The sequence below is a fragment of the Bombus pyrosoma genome, linkage group LG12 (genome assembly GCF_014825855.1).
Source record: "Bombus pyrosoma isolate SC7728 linkage group LG12, ASM1482585v1, whole genome shotgun sequence".
Taxonomy (NCBI): Eukaryota; Metazoa; Arthropoda; class Insecta; order Hymenoptera; family Apidae; genus Bombus; species Bombus pyrosoma.
The window spans coordinates 2460104-2483811 of NC_057781.1; the positions used below are offsets into that span (position 1 = coordinate 2460104).

The 23708-nt window shown below is 37.5% G+C and overlaps 1 protein-coding gene across 1 annotated transcript in view; it reads right to left on the minus strand.

Moving 5' to 3' along the window:
- The window catches only part of LOC122573953 (serine-rich adhesin for platelets-like), a 213749-nt gene that overhangs the window by 24975 nt on the left and 165066 nt on the right, over positions 1-23708 (minus strand). The gene's annotated exons all lie outside the window — the stretch shown is intronic.

Sequence of the window (23708 nt, forward strand, 5' to 3'; positions counted from 1 at the left end):
CTTCTTTACCAAAGAATGGAAATTATTTCTATTTAGCAAATTTCTTTTGGGCTGAAGGATTATCTTTCGTGGTTTGGAATTTGATTAAATATACACCTTTCTTCTTGTGACTTCCTCAACGTTAATCAAACAATTATAATATTATTACGAACTTGGGGGTCGAATATTCAAATCAAACGAATTCGTGCACAAGCATCAATTTTTGAATTCGGCAACTTATATTAACGCTTTACTAATTCTGTATAATTCATAATTGAGTATTTTTGTTAATTTCTAATAACTTATAATTAACTTTTCAAGATTACAGATATTTATGTAGTCATAATTTTTTGAACTAAAGAAATGAAAACTACGCAGAAATTTGTTTCGTTACGGAATATTCTACTTTATTTTTGCATGTTATATTCTATTCGTTCTATTCATTTCTTAATCTAAATACACTAAAAAATCCGCAGTTATAATACATAGTAAGCGAAACTAATTTCCATCTAGAATTCACTTCCTTAGTTACACACCTAATAATGTAAATTTGCATAAACATGCACGATCTAGCAATTATGTAAGAAATCAGTTTGATCGATCTAACTGCGCGCCAAATCATTGGCTTAAATTTGACGCGCGATTTTAATCGGATCATGACTTCGGGGAATTTCAGCGGTGTGACGGGCCACGAAGAAGGTGACGTAAAGAAGCAAACGTTCACTGCCGCGTACGGAACCGTGAAATAACGGTACAGGGTCCGTGGAACCCTGTGTGGAGAGAAGAATGAAAAAAGGAGAAAAATAAAAAAGATAACAAATCCAGTCGGCCATCCGTGATCTTAAGAAACGTTCCCTTTATTTCGATATTCCATGAATTCGGTCTCATTCACGTTCTGTTTATCCCCGGTTGGTCGATGGTGTGCAATTTGAATGGAATGCGGTGTAAATCGACCGATTGATAATAATTAGCCTCTGAACAAACGATCTAAATGCTCGATAAACAGGTTGAACCTACTTTTGGTAGGTATATCATGACGAGAAGCGATTACGGGCGAATCGAACGAACGATGGAAACGATAGACTCGTTTGTTAATGTCGCGAATAGGAACGATTAAATAACTAATTGGTCGTACAATATTTAATTTTACAAGATCGCTGTTTGTTAAATAATGTCTGGTTAATCTCAGACTTGTATCGTAACGTAATTAACTGCGAGACATTAGAAAGATACTTTTTCATTGATCTATCGATTTCGTGAATTCTTTTGGCCTGTATCGTGTGTGTTTCAAAAACGGAAGAAAAGAAGGAAAGGAATTCGTAGCCGCGAGTACGAGCTCGTGTAACAACTGTATGTTTTACTATTTCTCGACGTATTGTTACGGATCCGTTTACATTAACCGGACTTTCTCTCTACGAATAGAGCCGGAACGAGACGGAATTGCATGTCGTCGTGATTATGTAGCACCGCCTTATTCTGGCCAATTATTCATATCGAGATCACTGAACACCGTAGACGCTTCGTTTATTGCTCTATAACTCTATGGAAACGCGAAACCGATCGATACTGATTACAATCTTTTATAGATGAACATAAGATTTAAGTAACAAGATCGAAGAAAAAGGCAGTGCTAATGTATTGACTGAAATTAATTATATTGTACACTCAATCATGTTTGATTCTCAAACCGTCTGAAAACGTGTTGTTATCGTTTCATTTATTTAAAGGATATTATCTTAGATGTGAAGAGCAATTTTTCTTGTAGAAATAACGTGAGTAGTAGAATAAGATCGGTAGTCTGTGAGAAAAGAATTTGGTCGATCAAGTACCAAGGCCTCAGGTCGAGTTACCTCGTGCATGTAGACAGGAGGAAGACTTTCATCGTGATCGTGGATACATCGGCAGGAGAAGGAGAAAGGATCTGATAGTACCGTTAGTAGCATTGAAGTATAGTACTCGTTTATCGTTCTTGAACTTCCGAGCAGATATTAAGGAAGACTCTCAGGAGAAAGTTAGAACGTTTACCATTATTTAAGACATATTAACATATGTTTCTTCTGATAACATATAACAGTTACATTAATTTCAAGTATACATTAATAATGACGAAGGAAACGATTTCTATAAATATCATTAATATAAAACTCATAAAACGTAACAACAGATAGTTTAAATTCAATACTAATGTTTTTTTATCATAAATTTAAATTATATAAATTTAAACCTATTTGTACAATACTTAACTGCCACCATCTAATTTTGAGACACTAATACTCATACGAAGTTTACTAGATTCTGATAAAAATTTAGTCCTGCTACATATTTATAAAATTGTAACACTAACTTTGAATTTTAATACAGTACAAACTGCTGTTAGAAAATATTTTATATGATCATAAACAGAATTTAAAAAGCTACCAAGCAAGCGTAAAGAAACATATCGCCTAGAACCCAATCAGGTTGCTTGTCAGTAGTTAAGGAATCAATAAAATTTGGAAGATTCCTTTAAAAATTGTCATTACTTGTGTATTTCGTATATTGTATTTCTGTTTACACGGTTTGCATCCAATGAAAGGAAAGTGGTGTCACCCTCTGTAGGGTCCACGAAGCTAACGGTGTCCCTCAATGAAGAAAGGATGCGGTTGAAGTCAAGTGTCAAGGTCTCGGGTCAAACCACTTTATAAGTACGGACGAGAGGAGATCTCTATCTCGACTCACGATACGACAAAGAGAAAAGAGGAAAGGGTGTGATAACACCGTAGCGGTATCTCAAGGTAATTACATGGTACCAGTTTCCTTATAAGCAAACAGAAATAAAAGATATGGAAGAAGCGACCTGCCACGCGGACGACCAATCCCACCGACTCGTGTCCATTTTTTCCATCAGATTCTCTGCTAATCTAAGTTGTTTCATCGTTCAGATTGTTTTTAGTATTATCAGGAATACTACGCAGAAGAAATTATACCTGCACTAACTTATCGCTATATTTATTTGAAAAAAAAGACGTTTGTATATACATAACTAGATAGCTAAAAGAGGATATCTTAATATGATTCGCAATTAGTTTAAAAAAATGACTTATCATGATTCGCCTCTGTAATCCTTATTTACGATATGTTTCAAGACAAATGAAATACAATTAATCCTTGGTTCGTTCTATCGTTAATATCTCGAACATTAATCAAAAAGTAAATAGTTCCTATTTCGTATGATCCAAAGCAATCTGCCATTTTTACTTTAAATATCGATATTCTAAGCAAACATTGAAGTTTCCAACCATCCTTTTTATCAGTGTTCGATTTTACACACGACAGGTAGAATTCTTATCGAGTTCATTTCTTACAACGCCGATATCTATCTCCTAACAATTACATAAATAATAAATATGAAAATTTACAAACAAAGAGAAGTTTCTGCAGCGAAATAATTGACGGCGTATAGTCGGGTCTGGGGAATATTCAACGTGAAATTTATTCGTAAGATGTTACAAATCAGTAACGCGTTCGTAATTAAAGGCGGTCGGTAAATCAGCGAATCCGCTGGTTCTTCCGGCAACGTTCCACAGGTTTCGCGATAATTTACATTTTTTCTTGACGCCTATACCCTAGGTGCGGATGGACAAAGTTTTATTCGTCGTAGGCCGCGACGATGTTACACGGCGCGAGAATGACCGCATCAGGCACTTACGTCTCCATATGCACGCGCATAACTTACAAGTCTACGACACGTGGAAAGCAGTTTTAAGCGCGCGAGAACCGCTTCCGTGGTAAATCATCAGTGACGGGAAAAGGGATGCCTCCGTGCACGGCTAACACAGTTGTCTTACTGTTTCCACGTGAAGCGTAAACTATTCATTAATTTCCTCCGTTTTTCCATCTATTACACTTTGTCTTCCTTCCTGTTAAATTAATTGGTCCTTATATGTTTTAGAAATTCATTTAATTTGTAATAAGTAAATTTCTGTAATACTCAAATCGTAAGATGCAAATAATATTAGCCAGTGTTTTACGAATATAACTGAAGAAATGAAATCAAAATAGAACGTTTCGCCTTATCAATGACAAGAACATAGTTAATGTCTAAAAGCTCTACAAAGCCTACTGCGGCACTTTTCAGATCGTAACTTATCAGGATTGGACAAAAACTTCCGAAGAAAAGTTTTATCGAGGTCAAGTATAATTGACGACCCATCAACTTCCGACAGCTCATATATATTCTTGCACGGAAGGAGTGCCATAAACTTCACCGCAGAACACCGTATTTCACGAAACAAATTACAAACCAAGAAAGAAACAATTAATTTAATGACTTCATCAATATATCCATGATAAATGCAATCTACCATGCTTACATTTTTACTAAGAAATTCCTATGTATAAATTTTGCTTTGTCACATTGGAATGCAGAATTTTTATATGAGAATAAAAGATTAATATTAATCTGGTTAGAATATCACTATTACAATGAACTATATCGAAAGTGTAGAAGCTATATATTAAAGTTGACTCAAAATTAGTTTGATCTAAGGGATCGTTTCTCTGGTGGTTGATAAGAAAACTAACGAGATACGCTTTATTTACGTTATACACAGGCAAAGAACGCCTGGGGGATCTTCGTTCGTGGCTTTCTCACACGCGATGGTACATCGACATCTTCCACCCTATCGTGCGGTTAATGGGCAATTCTCGTTTTGTTTCACCACGAAAAATGACTCCTTCTCCAACTTCAGTCAGATGAATGGCTGTGCGAATCGGAGGAATTGACTGCCACGCAATTCCGTCATTTTTGTTCCCAGTATTCGATGTCGTTTAAATAAAACTTGACAGAGGGTCGTAAAACATATCCAACTTCTTTTCTTCGGTGCTTAAATACGATTTACTTATTTTTGGATTTTAAGCTTTCACGGTGAACAGATGGTGTCTATTTATGAATTTTCGAGTTCCAGTCGTATTATCAGTATGTTATCAGTATGATATCAGTATGTTGACTATAGACTTGGTATTACGTTGATTTTTACAAGCACGTCTTAGGATCTTGATTGATGTTGTTTTCGAACGATTCAGTATTTTGATTATTGGCGTGATCAAACCAGACAACAAAGTCGAGATACGCATAACCAGCGTTCATGACAAAAACGTGAGTACCAGATCTCGTTCACTCGGCAAGAACAGATATGATTGCTATGAGAATATGTACTTTGTTGCGTGGAACCGTGCAAACTGGTCGTAATTTTCAGAACCGGATGACCTGTAAAAAATTTTAAGGGCGTTGCAATTGCAGCTTAATCGACATTTTATTTACTTGTTTTCCAGTGAAATAGTTTACTCGCGTATTGCGCTACGTGATTCTGAAATTATTCACAAATTATACAGAGTAAAATTCCATAAAAATTAGATCCCAAGTACTGAATCATCAAGTGGTAATCTACAAGATTGCATCACAAATAGCAATATAATTTTGAGAATAAAGTATTAAACTTCTTTTTTACTCGTTATCTCTTTCTTCTAAATAAACATACCCACCTTTCAGAATCCAAAAGGTCTAAGTTTAATCTGTAACTGGCATAGCGTTCAGAAAACATAGCGACTAATCAAATATCACCAAATATCTGTCATCTCTGAAAACTGTTCAAAAACCAAACACTGAAGAATATGGCCCAGCGTATCCCAGAGAACTCACAAGTACAAAATCACTGATCGTCGAAACGTTTCAAGCGATTCACCAAATTATCAGGGATTGGTGGATAGGAAGATCGGGGCAGAAACGAGCCCGTACACCGTTGTTATTCAATTCGAAGCATCGAATCGCTTCCACATCGACGAGCTTGCATTTTTGTCCGGCGCAATCGTAGCGGTTAAACGTGAGGTCCGACACCGAGCCATGGTCTTGGTCCTGCATCCTGAGGTCCTGAATAATGCAGACCACCTATTATCCCTTCCGGAATCGCGAGTCATCATCTGACCTTCTGCACTGGCGCGCAAGAATCCGACGTTGCACGGAATTCTAGAGGGGTCCATGGGTGTCCTCCCTGTCCCGCCGGTGAAACCGGAGGAACCGACTGGCACAGGCGAAAAAAAGAATTGGCGGATAATAATAATGGCGGAGGGAGAAGAAAGGGGAGGACTCGGTGGCGAAGCTGGCGTCGCAACAGAAGAAGGCACGAGAAGTCGTGGGTTATCGCCGCGAACGTGACCGCATAAAAGATCGTAATGTTTTATGTGAACACGTGTATAAGGAAGGTCAGTGCTGTTCTTTCTGTCCTTGTTTCCTTGATTCCACCACGGCTCTCTCCGCTAGAACAGCCATTGTTCCGCGCGGAAAACAGCCATGTCGCCGGACGATGTAGCGATTACTGTTTCTTCATCGATCACGACGGCCCTCGAGTCTCTTGTCCTTTCATGGGATCGTATCTCGCGTCTCGTACGGAATTATATACATATTTACGAATTTTAAACATCAAGTGGATGATAGAATCTAGTGACAGGATTTTGCAAAAATTGGGACGAAAGTTGTTAGTATTTGACGTGATGTAAGATGATGGTAGGTTGGACGAACATCTTTTAGATAGATCGCAAGTGTTTGAATAAATTATTATTCGATGTGGAGGTATCGACTAAATGAATACTTTGTGGTATGTCGAAATGTGTATTTATGAGAATGTACAGTTACTAGAGGAAGCATTTGCATACCATTATATTTATTACAGCATTTATACTAGTATTATGTTTAGTTAAATCGAAATATATCGAATTTCGTATTACTCTATAGTACTTGCATATGACTAAATAATAAAATATTTATATAATATGTATAAATATTAAAAATGAAATGTACCTGATAAAAAAAAATGCTTTATTAAAAAGTAATGGAATCTATAGCGTAGTATGTAGAACAAAGTACAGTATAGTTTATGTAGCTATTGATTGAGTTCTAATTAAACTGTGGTTATGCTCCGTACGATTGATAAATTGTTATAAACAATGACGTTTTGATTCCTGTCTGACTCTCAGTGTGAACGATATTTTACCAATACATGTGCGCTGTTATCCGTATTTTCGTGAAAGTGGTGTCATATTTGAACAATTACTGTTGTATCTTACGATGGTGTTTCTCTGATAGTTCAATGAAACATTCATTAAAGTCATTAAATTATCCAAACGCTCAATAACGTTAATTCTACGTAAATTTTGATCAAAAGAAGGTATCCAAGGTATTCGAAAACTTAAGAAAATCACTTCAAAGATCTAACTTTGTAGCATTTGTCGCGTGGAATTTCGGATGGAACAGCGGATGGTACGCTTTTACGAGCGCGCGACTCAGACTGTGCACGCGCCACAAAAGGAGGAGCGCAAGAAGTGCGCGAGATTCGCGCCAGATAGAAGTCGGTCTTGTCGCGCTGTTCCGACTGACGTACAAATTGCCGGACGGCTACTTTAAAACGAACAAGTGTTCATTACTCGTAGCGCGATAACTTTGCCCGCGTCCGCGGCTCTCCATCGTAAATTCAAAGGCCGAAACGGACCGCGCTCGGCGACTAAATGCTTGGAAACGTTCTTGTATCCCCAACTCGTCTCTTGTTTTAATTCAGCCACTTCGTCACCTCGTGGCCTTCATTGTCCTCGAGACTCGCGGGTAGCGCGCCGATTACTATAAGTTACTGTAATTGTTCAAGCGTGTTCGCCGATTGCGCGGACTTTCGATGTACGTGCTATATAGTATCATATTTTTCGTCCTTATTCGGATGTACATGCGCGGTACGGCGATTCTAGAGAATTATTGCGATGGTTCCAACGCGTTCTCCTCCCTTAGCGTCGTTTAACTTAATTTAGCCGGTTAATAAAGTTTCGAGCCACTTACACGCAAATGTGATTATCGTAATGCGTGTGGTTTGATGTTCCAGCAACGTAATTGCCGCGTAATTTCGTTCGAATGTTTTTTCTGAGTAAAAGTGAATTGTCCGCTTGAAGGATAGTATTAAATGTTGCATTTAAGTTCGTTCGAGAACAATTAACTTAATTCGCGTTACGTGATGTAAAGTTAGTGGTCGGTTGTTGAATTCAATTTTTGTATGCATGCACGAGACAGAAGTAGAATCTTGGCAATTTGCTGGCTTTGTCTTAAACTGACCAGGGTCGTAATCACGCTTCAATGTTGTCCAAGGCATCGTGCATAAGATAACTCGTAGGATTGCTCCGTATCTATGAGTACTATCTCGGTATTTATGCCGAAGCCGTGACCCTGTGACAACGTGGATGCCACGAATGGCTCCTTCTCAGAGCAGCCGACGGAGAAATTAGTAATCCGTGTAAACGAATTATTCTGCGTATATGTCTTTCATAAAGAGCTGAAAATTTTGCACATTTCTCGTCGAAAATTTTATTACAGTATTATTGAAATTTTATTAATCTAATTATGAGAAAAATCTTTTTGGCCAAATTTGATAGAAAAACTCAATATCTATAATAATTGTATTAAGATTTTAGAAAATCTTAATGGAAAATTAAAAATTGTTTCATCATAACATAATAAATGATTTCCATCAAATACGCTTAGTCATCGCGTAATTATCCGTAGAAATCTCATTTTACAGACTTGACGTAATCAAGGTCTCTCCTAATGGTTTTATGTAATACTTCTGAAAGATGTAGATTAACGACCCAGGAGACCAGACTGGTTCTTCAAACATTCCTTTTCCTTACAACGCTCGTGAAACTCGTTAGAAAATATTCGTCAATACTTCCGACTCCATTTGCTTCAATACATTTACCTCTGTTGCTCTGATAAATTCTCTTTTGTCTTCTGGCATCCAAGAACTCTATTCTATTTTTTGCGATATCAATTACTTGAACAGATCAATTAATGAACAGATAATTCATTTAACACAAACACTAATTGGGTAAAGAAAAAGTTTGCGGAAGTTATTCGTTTACAATTACACTACACGTCTCGAAGAGTATTCATTAAATTTATAATAGATGTGGTAATAACCATAGCGCGTATTCGCATTAAAATCTGCTGGATCAGTCTCGAATATTCATAGAACCAGATGTTCGTGTTAGCCTCGGGGCGACCGGGCGACTATCACAAACAAAATCGATAATATCGAGATCATTGACCCTTCCGTTTTTTCTCATTATTACGACTCGATTATCGGCATCGATAATAATTACCTAATGATATTCCGAATTTATTTCTTACTTATTCGTATCGTGTTCGAACCAAGTTACAAATCATTTATAGTACCCTGTTACGACCAAACGATTATGCCAATCGTGGACTTTAAGGACTGAATGATTTATACATATTGTTATGGACGCTTAGGAAATTTTGCAAAGAAGTTGCCATCGATCGAAAAGAAGTAGAATGAACTCGGTTCCTATCGACTAGCAATATTCATCTAATTAAAGCAATTAATCGTCTGCAAGCAGAGTTACGTATAGCAAATAATTACAAAATCTATAAAAATTTTACAGACTATGAACATTTGAGTCGACTATATTCTTTAAAAGAATTAATCTTTAAAATGGTTTCTAGAATTTTGATCCATCACTTACTCTTAAGATAATTGAAAATATTTCTCATGATGCAGTATTGTTTCCAACTCTTAAATAATTTATAAAGCCATGCATAAAAAAATTCACGCGAGAATAAAACTGATCGTTATGCATTGAATGGAAAATTATGCATATATAAAGTGGGCATAAAAAATCATAAAATAGTTGCACTTAATGAACGCTACCGAGGAAGCAAGTGAGAATTTCAATTGGAAGCTGGCTGTTTTAAAGAAGCGAACGATCGCATGTTCCTCAAGTGACGCACGAATGCATTCAACGCACATATGATGCGCATATGTTGAACAGGTCTAACCACCTGTTGGACACACTCCCTTTGTTGCACGCCATTTTTCGGAATAATACTCGAGGAATGGCAATGCAACAGGTTACACGCTCTTCGAACACGTTCAACTGTACCCGAATGTTTATTACCGTGTTCTGCAACCTGCGTTCGTATCTGCTACGACAGAGAAACGCGTTCGACTATGATGAAAACACATTAACCTACCGCTGAAGCACGATTTATAGGAATCGAATAGAATTGATGTAAAGGATCGTGAGTTCAATACAATTTAATGTTTTGAAATATCGTGGCACATTAAAGTATCCGAACACTTGAAGAAACCTTTCATAAATATCTTATAACTGTTATATTGCACATTCTTAAAATTCATTAACACTGTAGTAAGGCACGACGAACATGATAGTATTGGTAAAATTTAGAAGGGATTTGCAAATGTATATAGATATTACAAGATATTTATTTCAAACATATTCACAAAAATAATCAAACTATTTGAGTAGCCAATTATTTATTACAGTATCAAGTCACGATATTTACTAATTGCAAGATAATTTTCTAAGTGCACGTTTGCAATAAGTTTCATATAAACTCTACGTACCTTTTTTTGGATTGGTTTGAATCTGGTCGTCGCTAATGAAGTCCGAATACCTGAGTTAATGTATCTTCGATATAATATAAATAACAAATTTTATTCAGTAAAATAGTTTAATTTTTGTTAAATTGCTTTCTGTTGGATAAGTTCACAAAAGTTGACATTTTTGTTCTGTTTTGTTGGCTGGAGGATCGTATTCTATTCTGAATAGAACTGGCAAATTGTCGAATGCCGTTCGACAGTTGATACAAGCTGAATCGCCGTGAAAGAGCTAATTGCTAGTCATTGAATTCCAAAATAATGGGCATTCGTCGATCATCACGAAACGACGAATTCATTACATAATTATCAATGAGTTATTTGTGTTCAGTGACCGGAGTGTCCTCTGCGACTCGTCTCGCCGGAAGCGGATACACGCTTCACGAAAGACGACCACCAGTGGAACGAGCCATGCATGTACAGACGCAGTGGCAGTAGGTGCGCCCGTGTGTGTCAGACAGAACGCTGTTCTACCGTGTAAAAGTGGACAATGACTGTGCTCTGTTTTTTTTCCTTTCTCTTCTTCTTTTAATAGCTCTTCGATGAAAATTATAAATTATTCTTTACGCATCTTCATTAAAAACAATAGAAAAAATGTATTTCGCTTTAATATTTAATGTTCTGTTTCTCTGTTTTGTAATACTCTTCTAGTGAAAATTATAAATTATTATTAAGGTATTTTTGTTAAAAATAATAGGAAAAGTTAATTTTATTCTTGCGTGTTCTTTAAAATTGACGTTTAATTTTTAGTCATTTTTGAGTCGGAAAAGTCGAAATTACTGAGCAGTGAAGATTTCACAGTAGACCCATCAATAAAAACTTTCACGAACGAAATCAAATCGACAGCGATCAGCGAGCTTAATGACCCTTTTATAAAACGTTTTATAGCAACCGTCTATCGAAAGTTTCCACGTTCTGCAATCTGAAAATGCGCTCATGGTTTCTCTTCGAGACTTGTGTATGATTTAATGGAAGATCCCAAGAGCTATTATGCAACGAGGAGTCGGACCGATGCAATCTTCGGTATGTAATCATAGTTCCAACGATTCGCGAGCTACTGTCGCAGGACTATTCACATGTGTGCGTCTTTATTGCTGGTAAGTCACTTCGGAAACATGGGAGTGACCGTGACACTTCGTAAAAAGTTGAAAGTTTCTATTTTACGTATTGAAATTTAAATGCAAATAATCGTATCTTCTCAAGTATGATATAACAATAATGGTTATCATTCTACATATTTAGGATCTTTTTACATCTTTTTTGCAATATCTCAAAATAAAGATACGGTAAAATGAAGTAAAGCCGGGTTAAAATTACAATATGTAATATACAGGTATAATTCAGTTAATTTTGTTTAGAATTTGATGTTAATCACAGAACTCGTGTCACGCTTATCGATGTCGAATCTTAAGCCTGTTTCACAAGGAACTATCATTGCATCGAATATCCGTTTAAGGACCTTTCGGTAGCATCGATAAAGCTACGCATGCGATTACGTGTCGAAGATGTTATCACCTAGAGCGTCGTTACATAAGATTTCCAGGGACGCACAATAGGGCCCCGATGTTCCATTAAACCGTATGCAAATATCGGGAGAACAATGGAACGCGGACGGTCAGATCGACGTTCGCGAAAAGTCAGTGGTCGGCTGCCGGAACGCTTCCTGGATGTGGCAAGCGATTCACAGGATCCATGGAAGAGGATCCTAAAAATTCAAGATTGTACCCAACCCATCTTGCACCTATTCGAATCTCGAACAAATATTTTAATTCTTCCATATTAAAATTCCAATGTATTCCAAATATTTTTATATTACAATACTACTATCGACTACATTCTTTTGAAAATATAGATTTATACGTATATGTAGTATTCAATTATTATTCCAAGCTACTTTTAAATATTTTGATAGAATAGAAAATTTTTCTATTTTCCTTTTTTTCGAGTGTTCCTATTTAAATTTAATAGCAAGGAAAATGAGAATCATCAACTTTTTACTGTGAAATATTTGTTAGACGTTTATTATGATTGTGTATGAAAAATGAATCCCGTTCGACACGCTAACCCGCAGGCGTCATTGATTCGATATAAATTATAATAAATTGTACGACAGTGGGGTATTAATTTACGGGCCGATGATTTAAGATATTGCGTATTGTGCGTAATTGACGCCTCGTTTCCGTATCCAGTCTCCTTGACAGCAACAGAAATTCATCTTCTTCCTAGAAACCATCGGGTTTCGTTGTTTCCTGGTAACGGAATTCGAATCGTTTCTCGGTGAGCACGTGATCGATCATGCGTGCCCGACACGTTCGTTATCTCCGACGACGTTCGTGGTTCGAAGATCATCCAGATTCTACGAATCATTCCTCTGCGTCTATTCAAAATTTAACCTCGAAGAATTTATAAAAAATTGTAGAATACTCTTTAAAGCTTCATCAACCGCTTGAAACATCTTCAAGCAGGTTCTTGCGATATTTATGTCAAGTCACGAGAAAAAAATATGAAGTTTCTCTGAGGAGCTGAAATATTCATAAACTACGTTACTTAAGTATCAAAAGTTTTCCAATGATTTCCTCTAAGGTATTCGTGGCATTTTACAATCAGCAACAAACGATAGAAATACCAATGAACGCGGTTTTGCAGCGGAATCCTTCTTCCTCCAGAAGGTAAGCGGGTGTACCAACGATCACGATCAAGATCATTGACTTCTCACGAATGTAAAGCGATCCCTTGAAAGCCTCCGTTCTGCCGGTGCGATCTTTCGCCCGGATATCACGTGGACACGGAGAAAGGAAGGAATTATCAAAGTCGTGCATCGCCACCACGTCACGAACTGGCTCACACAGAATTCTTTCTATCGCCACGATGCTCTGCATGCCCTTCCCTCTTTCTCATCCTTTCTTTATATTTTGGACGGCACAGTTAAGCCTTATTTATACCTTCTTTTATATTCTGGATCTCAAAAGATATGTTCGTAATTTGTCCGTGACACAAGACGTTTTCTTGATCTCTTTCTGTTACCTTTATGCTTGCGGCAGAAGAAAATGTGATTCTTTCTCTATGTTTTCGAATAAGAATTTTGAAATACAAGATCGCTTTGTATCTCGTATTTCTAGTATAATACGTTCATCGTTCAAACCTTTAGCGTAGTTTCTATTCCGAAAAGAATAAAACGTCCAGTTTAAATATCGTTTAGATGTATGTTCTTTTTCTAAATATATTTTATCAGATTCGTTACTTTTAGAAGGACCGTTAAAAGCTATTCGAAATAAGCACGTACAACGAGAGTACCGAATCATCCAGCTGAATTAATCCAAACTTCATACAAGGGACTCAAAAACATTCTTTGGATTTAGTCACACACTAGACGAAAATTAATTTTAATCCAGTAACAAAATTATCAGTAGATTAAGTACAGTTACAACATAAAAATTGATTTCAAACTTTTATCCGTAGCTGAAGAAAATCATAAAGAAAATATTCTTCATAAGAGGGAAATATCCATTTACGAGATAACGCGATTCGAAGAAAAGGAAAGTATTTGTGAAGTGATATATCCTTTTATTAAATTACCTTCCTAACCTTCTTGGAAGCTAATACGGAAGTAAATGAATAATCATTATATTTATGATCGCGAAGCATCAAATTGACAGGTGTTCTCTGGATGAAATGTAAAAGAATCTTTCGAGATTCCTCGAGTTTTTCTCCAATGAAAATGTAAATGAGCGAGGTGATGTATGTACAGGTAATCACGGCACGATATTACTGTTCGTTTTCTGTTTATTTTATTTTGCGCTCGTTGGACATCGTATAAGAGAAACGGTCGATGACAGATGGCGATTGTCCAACACTAACGACGTGACCGTGATCTTGAGAGTGTGGCCTTGAATGAGCGTTTCAGCATCGAGCAAAGATGGAAAGTCATACTTGCTTTCGGTTGATCGCCGCAACTACGCTATCCAGGCGTTCCATTGAATTTATTCCCTTTATCAGTTCGTAAGTTTCCCGGCAATACCAGTGGCGTGATAAAGTCGAGCCTGGGGAGCTGTTTAGATCTCTCGATACTCGTCGCGCGTGCACATGCTGCTGCTTCCAAGGTTCTTACAATAGGATATTTCTGAATCAACGGTGTTTCAAAAGATCGATTCGGGTTATGAAGATATTTCAGAATTTAAGGTAAATCTATGATACTAATACGTTCAACATCTTTTAATCATACATGATGTATAGTCTGTTTTTTTAATATGCATAACGTATCAGCCGCTAATATTAGAACACCTACTTGTCATTTGTTTATTTATTGGATATACAGATATTAATAATAATAGTTTTGGGTATATTTTCAATTAAATTTTTAGGTAGCAGAATCATAAACTGACATATTTTTAAATTTGTGAATTCGATGCAACAGATATTGATTCTTTTATCGATGAAAACCTATATAGCCTCCCGGTTGGTCCCCAAAACCCTATAGATATAAGATAGATATAAAATATAAAGTATATGTAAGATATATATAAGATATTATTTAGCGACTTCTCGCGATATTTGACATCCAACCAATGGAAAATAAATCAAAAGTTACATACAAATTACCGGAGCCATATTTGGAATTACCGTCATCGCAAGTAATATCTATTTTTGTATCGAGGCAGACAAACATATTTGCGAAACGAAGGCCAACGAAGAAGAGTACAGAAGTAAAAGCGCGTATCTTAAGTGCCACTCTTAATACATCGGAGGCTCTTAATGCTGCAATTTCATTTTTATCTTCCTTTCGGGAGAGCATTTAATCCTATGTTTTAAAGAGAACAAACAAAACACGAGACCTTTTACCTCTTCGATGATAACGAAAACGTATGTACTCTCGAGCCACCTTGGAAAACATTAATTACCGAAACAATTAAAAAAATTACAGTCTCATCAATTCACGTTCAGAGAATTTAAACATCACTCTTGTAGCCAAACAAATTAACCTTTCACTAACATTTTGTCGGAAGAGGTCTATACATATGTATCATCAAGAGTGCTTCCTGTCTTGCAGTATGTTGCATGTTCACTCATAGAGGTGAACGTAATCTCTGCTGCAGGGTGTTACTCGTACCAAGGTCCCTTGATGTACGATTCACCGTGATCATCAGCTGAGCTCGTCTATCTTCGACCATTCCGTCGCCACATTTTGCACGAACATTGAACCTTGATTACGAGTTGGAAAGGTGGATGTCGCGTTACCATGTTACATACTAACGAACCTGCTCGTATTTCGGTATTTGGCTTGTCGTTATTAGAAAGACGAAGATGCAACGTTCGTGTCCCGTGAATCAGATTTTTCTCTCTTACGATTCGAGTCACACGAGCCTGCCGTTGTAGCGTAATTAGTCACACTGGTGGTAGTTTTAATTAGCGAATTGACAATTAGCCGTTGGTGTAAGGAAATTTAAAAATGAAATGTACAACCTTCTTCGAGATTCTAAACGTTCCCAAAGATAACATGGGAACAACGTGATACGGTATGGTTTGTTGATTTTCTAAATTTAATAGGGCTAATTATAAATTTTAAGCTTCGCTTTAAAAAGAGGAACTTGAGATAAAGTTAGACCGATAACGTGTCTCTGTTAGAGCTGAAGTAAGAGAAGAGATATGATTATAAAAGTTTAAATAACTGAGATCTTGTATGTACAGCATGTATGATCGGAATAGATAGTACAGAATATTTACTCGATGATCGAGCGGATTGTCGACTGTACACACGCCGATCATTTACACGCGATCTTCTTCCGGCACGTAATACCATGGCTAATGAGCCTGCGTATCTTGAGTACAAGTTACATAAACATGTGGATGCATCGCGAGAAAGACAGAATAATTTAAACAAGAAAGACCAATACGATGGTTTACCTGCGAGAACGGTGTTGTAAAACTTAAACGAGTAGCAATCTTGGCAAGCATCACATGCAGTAACGTTTTGCTAGATGTAACTATATAAATTAAGATTTATTATTATTATCTTAACTATAGTTAAATATCTTAACTATTAGTTAGGAGTTTGAATCACTTTTCCAACTGTCTCTATACTGAATCAAAGTTGTAATTTTATTATTAATTTTAAATTGATACTACTTTAAATAATTTTTGGCGGGAGAAGTTTTCCGAAATAGCAGAATTCTAAATGAATTTTTGTTTAATTATTATATTCTATGAAACACGTTGTGATCCCAAAGTCTTAGGGGAACAATGCAGATAGCAATCAAATTAAAAAGCATTATTTTATTGTATTGTTGAAATTATAGGCTACAAATATATATATATGTATAAAATTGTAAAGAATATATATTCAAGGAAATAGGAAATAGACTTTGGGTGAAGTTAATAGAGATTAATTTTTGCAGAATGTGCAGCGAACGATCGCGTCCTCCCACCAATGTGAGACAAAGCCTGTAAGGATACAGGGATAAGTATCGTTACATGTGCCAAGCCACAGGGATAGTCATAATGTAAGCATTGAACCGGCGACGGTGCCTGAACTGTCCATTGTATTCCGTAGCCGGAGTCGCAGGTTCGGCTAGCCTTGAAGCAGTGAACCTCCCAGCGCGACAAGATGATGCATTGTTACAATGCGCGGGCCTATAGTTGCCCTTTAGGGTCACGCAGAAAATCGCAAAGGTTAAGAGGTATCAACGTCGGTGCATCTATGTATGTACACACCAAGATGTATAAAAGAGCCAACATTTGGATTTCGATGACATCAAACAATTCCATTTATTCACATTATACGCACAAATAAAATCAAATAATCGTATCATAAGAAAATTGGTCGTATGTATGACAAATATAACAAATACAGCGACAACATATATTACGTAAATACTTTATACAAAACACATAAATAATACATAAATGTGAAACCTCGAAGGTCTTGAATGTGGAGTCGCAGGATGCAATTTGGGTCACACTGAGGTCATGAAACTTGACCTCTATGTTCTCAGAACAGTACAAGTCGAATCTAACTACCCTGAGATTATAGGATCTAAGTCAAACCATGATTGTGGAACCTCTATAAGCTCGAGGTAGCAGAATCCGAATCCGATCACCTCGGGGTCGTGTGACTCAAATCGAAGTTAGTAGGTATAGGCTACCATAATACTATATAACTACTAGTTATAGACTAGTTTAGTATAAACGATACGAATGTTCTCGTGATTTTGAAGATGTTGAAGTTGAATCCTATAAACCTGAAATGTTCCCCATTGTATCCTACGACAACAAGATCCCAAATAAATCTCGCGTCATCAAGGTCATCGGGATCATGATTCTGCGACCTCGTTCTAATTTATCACAAATACCATGACTTAGAATGGCCTGCGATGACCCAGGGGCTTGTATTTAAACCCCTATTGTATTCTATGTTGTACGATCTAGGGGCTGGCCAATGTGAATTCCATGACTATATGGTCATAGATAAATATTCATAGGCTGATCTGATACCATTCCACTACTACAGTAATTAATTACATTATTTGTTATTTATTTAATGACAAAATGTTAATTTAACGACTAAATTTCTATGAAATATTGCTACATTAAAAGTACGAACTAAGAATGCATTCGTTTTTAGACATTTCAGATATTTATTCGTTATATCATATATTTTTAAAATATATCATTCTACATGCATAGTATCTAAATCCCTCAAATATAGAGGGAACTATTTCGGTTTCAAGCATCGCTCAAACCGAACTAAACACTCAAAAAGGTTAAGATAAAGCAACTAAAACATATTCTTCCTGATATAATCAAACCATTAATAACTATCTCTCAAACGTACGTATCTCTTTTCAAGTTACCAGTCAACAATTGCTGAAAACGATAAATGCAGAAGGTGGTAACGCGAACGCGGTTCGTCTGTTTGGCACGAAGTTCGTGGTGATTCTAGTGCTGAAAGAAAAAGCTCAATAATGGATATCGATGATGTTGGAAGAGACATTGGCACGTCCGCACGCATTCCGGCAGCCAGTTATAAATCACTGATTCGTATCTCGGTAAGGCCCCCTTAACCAAATGGATGCTACTGTCGATTTGAATTACTGCCCTTACCCGGCGAGAGCCATTGCCACAGCCGACATCGACGAACAAACGGTTCAAAGTTCTATGTAAACTACCGCCCACGTTTACATTCCCCTGGGCCACGAGTGGTCCGCTGTTGGCTCTTCTCGTGTGTGAGAAGGTTCTATGTCCTCTGCTCTTCTTCAAGAGTGATCTAAGGAAACGTCTGCAGGGCTGGAGCCAGGCGCTGTCGCACATGACTGCCGGCGATTTAGAATCGGGGGTGATAGCGACTGAATAAAAGATGAAGGAACAACCGCGCGGATCGTATCTCACGGAATAAGGATTTCGTAAAAGTTTGCGTCCGGTCGAGACGCGCGAATCCCCACATTCGCGATCCGTCTTCCTTTTACTTCCACTGAGGAATCTCATGGAATGACGTTGATAAATTGAGATTCTGACATAGCTTTCTGGAGCGTCTTACTTTCTTCGAATCAGAATTGATCTTTAACCCCACGGCTATCGTCAATTGCGCGAATTCATTAGGGAAATACAGTGATTTCGATACAGTTTACCTCTTTTATTTTTCATCGCGTCATTGCTTTGTTGTCTATAATCACATCAAATAAATATCGGTCACTTTCTTTCAATACCCTTCATAGTAATCGGGAATCTACATTGTAATTCTTGTGTAATGGTAGCGATCTTTTCCCAGGATTATTCCCGAGTTCATTCTACAAGGAAAAAGAATAGCTCTAGAATAGATTCCGTAGAAGTGGTAAGTTTGTGTCACTGTGATTTTCGATGAAATAATTTTATTAGAATAGAAATAAACATTGCTATATTCCTAATTTTTATCAATGAACTTTAAACTATCACTCAAACATTAGAATCCTCCTCAAAACTTTTGATTCCTAAAGTTCTTCCATAATTCAATATCAATGAAACCTTACGGCGATTTCCAGGAAATAAAATAGAACTGCTGGTAATTGGATTTCCAGAGAACCTAGCTGAACTTATGGCGTCACCTGCTAAAGAATGTGATCTCACAGACAACAGAATCTATTCGTTTCTGCTAGACCCTTGTCAGGTCTCACAGGTCTGACCTGTAAATTGGATCGTCAATGACGAAACATCCAACGAATCATCTCGGTTTTGGCACACTTTTTATGACTGGACTGGAAACGTTTCAAAGTGTTAGATGTCTGTGTGCATAGAAGACAGTATGAGTCGAGTGTGAGACTGCGTAGGCTGCGGAAGATGCGTCTTGGAAATGATTGTCTCCGGTGTCTGGAGACTACCTTCGAACGAACGTTAGCCTGTCTCGTGGAGAACAATTGTCTATTGTGCTTTTTTAAGAAATTGGATTCGTTTAATGAACTTTGACGAACAACTCTGTCTAACAATTATACTTGAAAACAAATCTGATTTTAAACAAACATTTATTATTAGACCGCGGTTTGTGCATTTATATTGAAGTTTAAAGATGAAAAAGTGTGCGAAATTTTCTTACGATGACGAGCAACGTTTATAAAATTATGAAAAAAAATGAGGAATTACATGTTTAGTCCCAAAATAAAATAAGAAGGCAATTTTGATAACGTAAGAATTTTAATTTCGCTCGTAAAAAGATAGAAAATGTGACTTATCCCTTGTATTTTTCATATAAAATATCCGAAATATAATACTCACTATAATATTTAAGCCAAACAAATTTCTGCGCAAATTCTATTTCATTTATAAAAATATAAATTTGTATAAATATTCACGATGTATTTATGATTTTTTCGAAACCGGTACACTTGCAGTATTTGCAACTCTATAACTTTGTAACGGACCTTATCTAACTTTTGATCAAAATTGCCAACAAATGTTCAGCAGTGTAGAATGTAGACCCCTTTTAGATTATCTACAGCTGACTTATTGCGTTGCATACAATGTTTGTTATCACTTCGAAACGGCTCGCTGTATGCTATCTCGTCACGAATTGTCGGTCACGAGGAATCCCAAAAATAAGGAGCTCGAGGTCGACAACCAGTCTATCATTCGACTCGAGGCAACAAGTGTGCTTTCAGGGTGACTGGTTACGCAACCAGCGATACATTAAATCGATTGACGCGTATCGATAGAATTGTGCGAACTCGCGAGCAGCGTAGTTAGTATGCAGAGGTGCAGAGTGTCTGCAGCTACAGTGCCTAGGAATTCCGCTTGAGAAGGGTAATTTTAGCTTCTCCTTGTTCCCCGACCTTGCCAACTTTGTGAAACTCGCGCGTTTCCAAGCGCGAGCATCGGCTGAAACGAGAGACGAAGGGTGCTTCTGAAGGACAAAAGTTCGTGGAAACTGAGGAGAATACTTGAAGTAATAAAAATAAGAAGAAGCTCTCGTGCGGAAATTTACTCTTCTCAAGAGTGAAAAATTTAAGAATTGAATTGTTTAAGAATGCAATAAACTTAGTTTATAAGCAATACCTGGTCAATTGCCGATCTTCGACATGGCGAAATTAATTGCTAAAATGCCAATGGAAGTAAGAAAAGGCATCGCGTATTGAATTCGCGACCTATCACGCGTGTTAAACTTTTCACTTTCCGCAGATACGTGCATATAGGCAATACCTGCATATGAATATTTATGAACTTTAGGAAACCACACCTAGTAAAAAAAAGTTTTCTTCAAAGTTCTCTCTTTACAAGCGTTGCTCGTTTGTCATACAGATAAGAAAATGATCCTCTTCCTGTGAGAAATTCTCAGAAATGAAACCAACAAAAATTCGCAAAACCGTATAGAAACCACATAAAAACATAAGAAACAAGACGTCCAATAATTTAATCCGTTAAAAACCATGCAATAGTTTGTAATAATGTTATAAATACTTCAATTTCTGTAAACTTCGTAAAATTGTAGAATCTAGGTGAAAGAGATAGTGACAAAAAAGATATCAATCGAGTTCATGAAATTTCCTTTCATAGTTGCAATATTTAAAAAGAAAGAATAAAATAATGTAAATGAATTGAAAAAGATTGCAAATAAAACGTTTCGTTAACGCAGCATTGTCTCGTAATGAGTTAATATTTTCATCTAACCAATGAAATATCAGTCAGACTGCCACTTCGCAGAATGTCTATCGGTCGATTCTCGTTTCTCTGACAATAAGTATATTTTTCATTCGAGAAGTCTCGAACCCTCCGTAGGCTTGTCCGCCTTCACGACGAAAAGTGAGTCTCAGAATTCAAATCGGAACGTAGGCACACGTGCGTAGAGAGCTGTACCATTATTCCAAGCAATATACACGAGAACCACGAGCATAAGCGCGCGCGCACGAGCGTTTCTGCATTAGCTGGTGGCAGCAGGGACATCGTGACAGCCACGGCTCTGAATCATTCATTCGTCCCGTGGCGTTGCAGCGCCCGTTGCACTTTCGTGGTCCTTTTTGTCGTCCTACCATATCGCGGTTAATATTGTACGTACACAATGCAACATCGTCTCGAGGCGTAGGCAGCCCGCAAAAGGGAGAGGCACCATTCCCCCCAAGGGTTTTCTACCTTCCTTCCGTTCACGTTTTATTCCCATCGGTCTCTTTCACTTGTTTCAACCGTGACGAATTTTGTTGCGCTAACATTCTGCACGCTTCGTAGTTTCCATTTGATGCGAGACTGCGTGGAAAACATTTCTGCTTTTTATCAAGATCTTTGAAGAGAGAATTGGTATAAGGAAATGTTAATTCTCTCCGTTTGTCATGTTTAAATGTCTTCCTCTAAGGTGTTTCTAATTGGAATATGCTATTATGATTAGATTGCAGATGGTTATGCATTGATACGAAAGGTGCAAATACGTATAGAGTACACGTAACAAAAGGCTGAATTTAGAAACTGTTGCCCTATAAAAAAAAAATGGGAAATATTATGATTCATTATATTTTTCCCCTGTGGTATATATGTACAAACTATCCAAAGTAAAGTACTCCTTATGGTACATAGAAGATTCATTGCTTCAATTGCTTTCATGTAAATATGAATTTACATAACATCGAAGTTTAATCACATGCTATTACCATATTATATCAAACAAGTTAATCTTAGTAACTTTGATATGTATGAAATCAAGGATACTCATACGATATTCCAACAGCACTGAACCTTCCAAAAAAAGATCCGAACCAAATCAGCAATTCCAATAAATTCCAACAAACATTAGTAAACCGTATCGAATGAAACATCGCACGCGAAACCCAGCTCTTTTAAAGTCTACAAGCCCGTAACACAGTTCTCGAGGAACCATCAACAATCCAAGAAGCAATATTCCCGAGGCACGTTGAGAGCTTTATCGAAAAAGCTGGGAAGCAAAAGCACGGCAGTAGGCGCGCGCCCCGCTATATATAGGAAAATGTTGAGGCGGTTGATATACTAGCAGTTCCGCCTGGTGGAATCACATAGGACGATACAAACTGGAAAGAGGGGAAAAACGACGGGAAGAAGAAGGACTTGGCCGGGACTAGGAAGGGGAACGGACGAAGAAATACTGGAGCCGTGAGCTTCGTACCGGCCGTCTTCGTTCCACTTCACGAGAATGGACGGTCGGTTGGTCGTGCGCTCAACTTGTGTACCGTCTTAAGGCTGCCGCGGCCCTTGCTCGCTACGGTTATAACGCTGCCGAGCAGCTCGAAGAATGTTGCTGAGGAATCATAGACGGACGTGCTGCGAGTGACTGCCACGCAAAAGGACATTAGAGAACTAGGCTCGAACCCAACGCCGCCGCCACGTACCTACAACGCCGCCACTCGTTCCCGTGACTCTTAGAATTTCCTCCAGCCGTGTACACATCCTTTAGCCCTCCTCCCCAGTCTCGTCTTTCTTCACGTTCGACGGGAAAATTGAAATGCGCACGGCCACCTCGCGGAAGGAGATTTTTTTATATACCTTGGAAGGGAGCCAGCGGTTTGTGTACCTCGGCCAGCACGACTTTGCTCGCAGTTCAGTAATTTCTTTGGTCAGACATTTTACGTTCTTTAAGACTGCTCCGTGTAATCGTGTAAGTTCACCGTGCTCCGTGTATTTGAGGTTCTCGTCGAGCTAACTTCGTTTCTTGCTTTTTCGGGAATTTTCATTGAAATTGGAATATTCTTTCGGCAAATGTTTAATTCATTTTATATGTTGAGTCGTAGAAGTAGGGCGTAGAATTAATACATTATCTTCTGC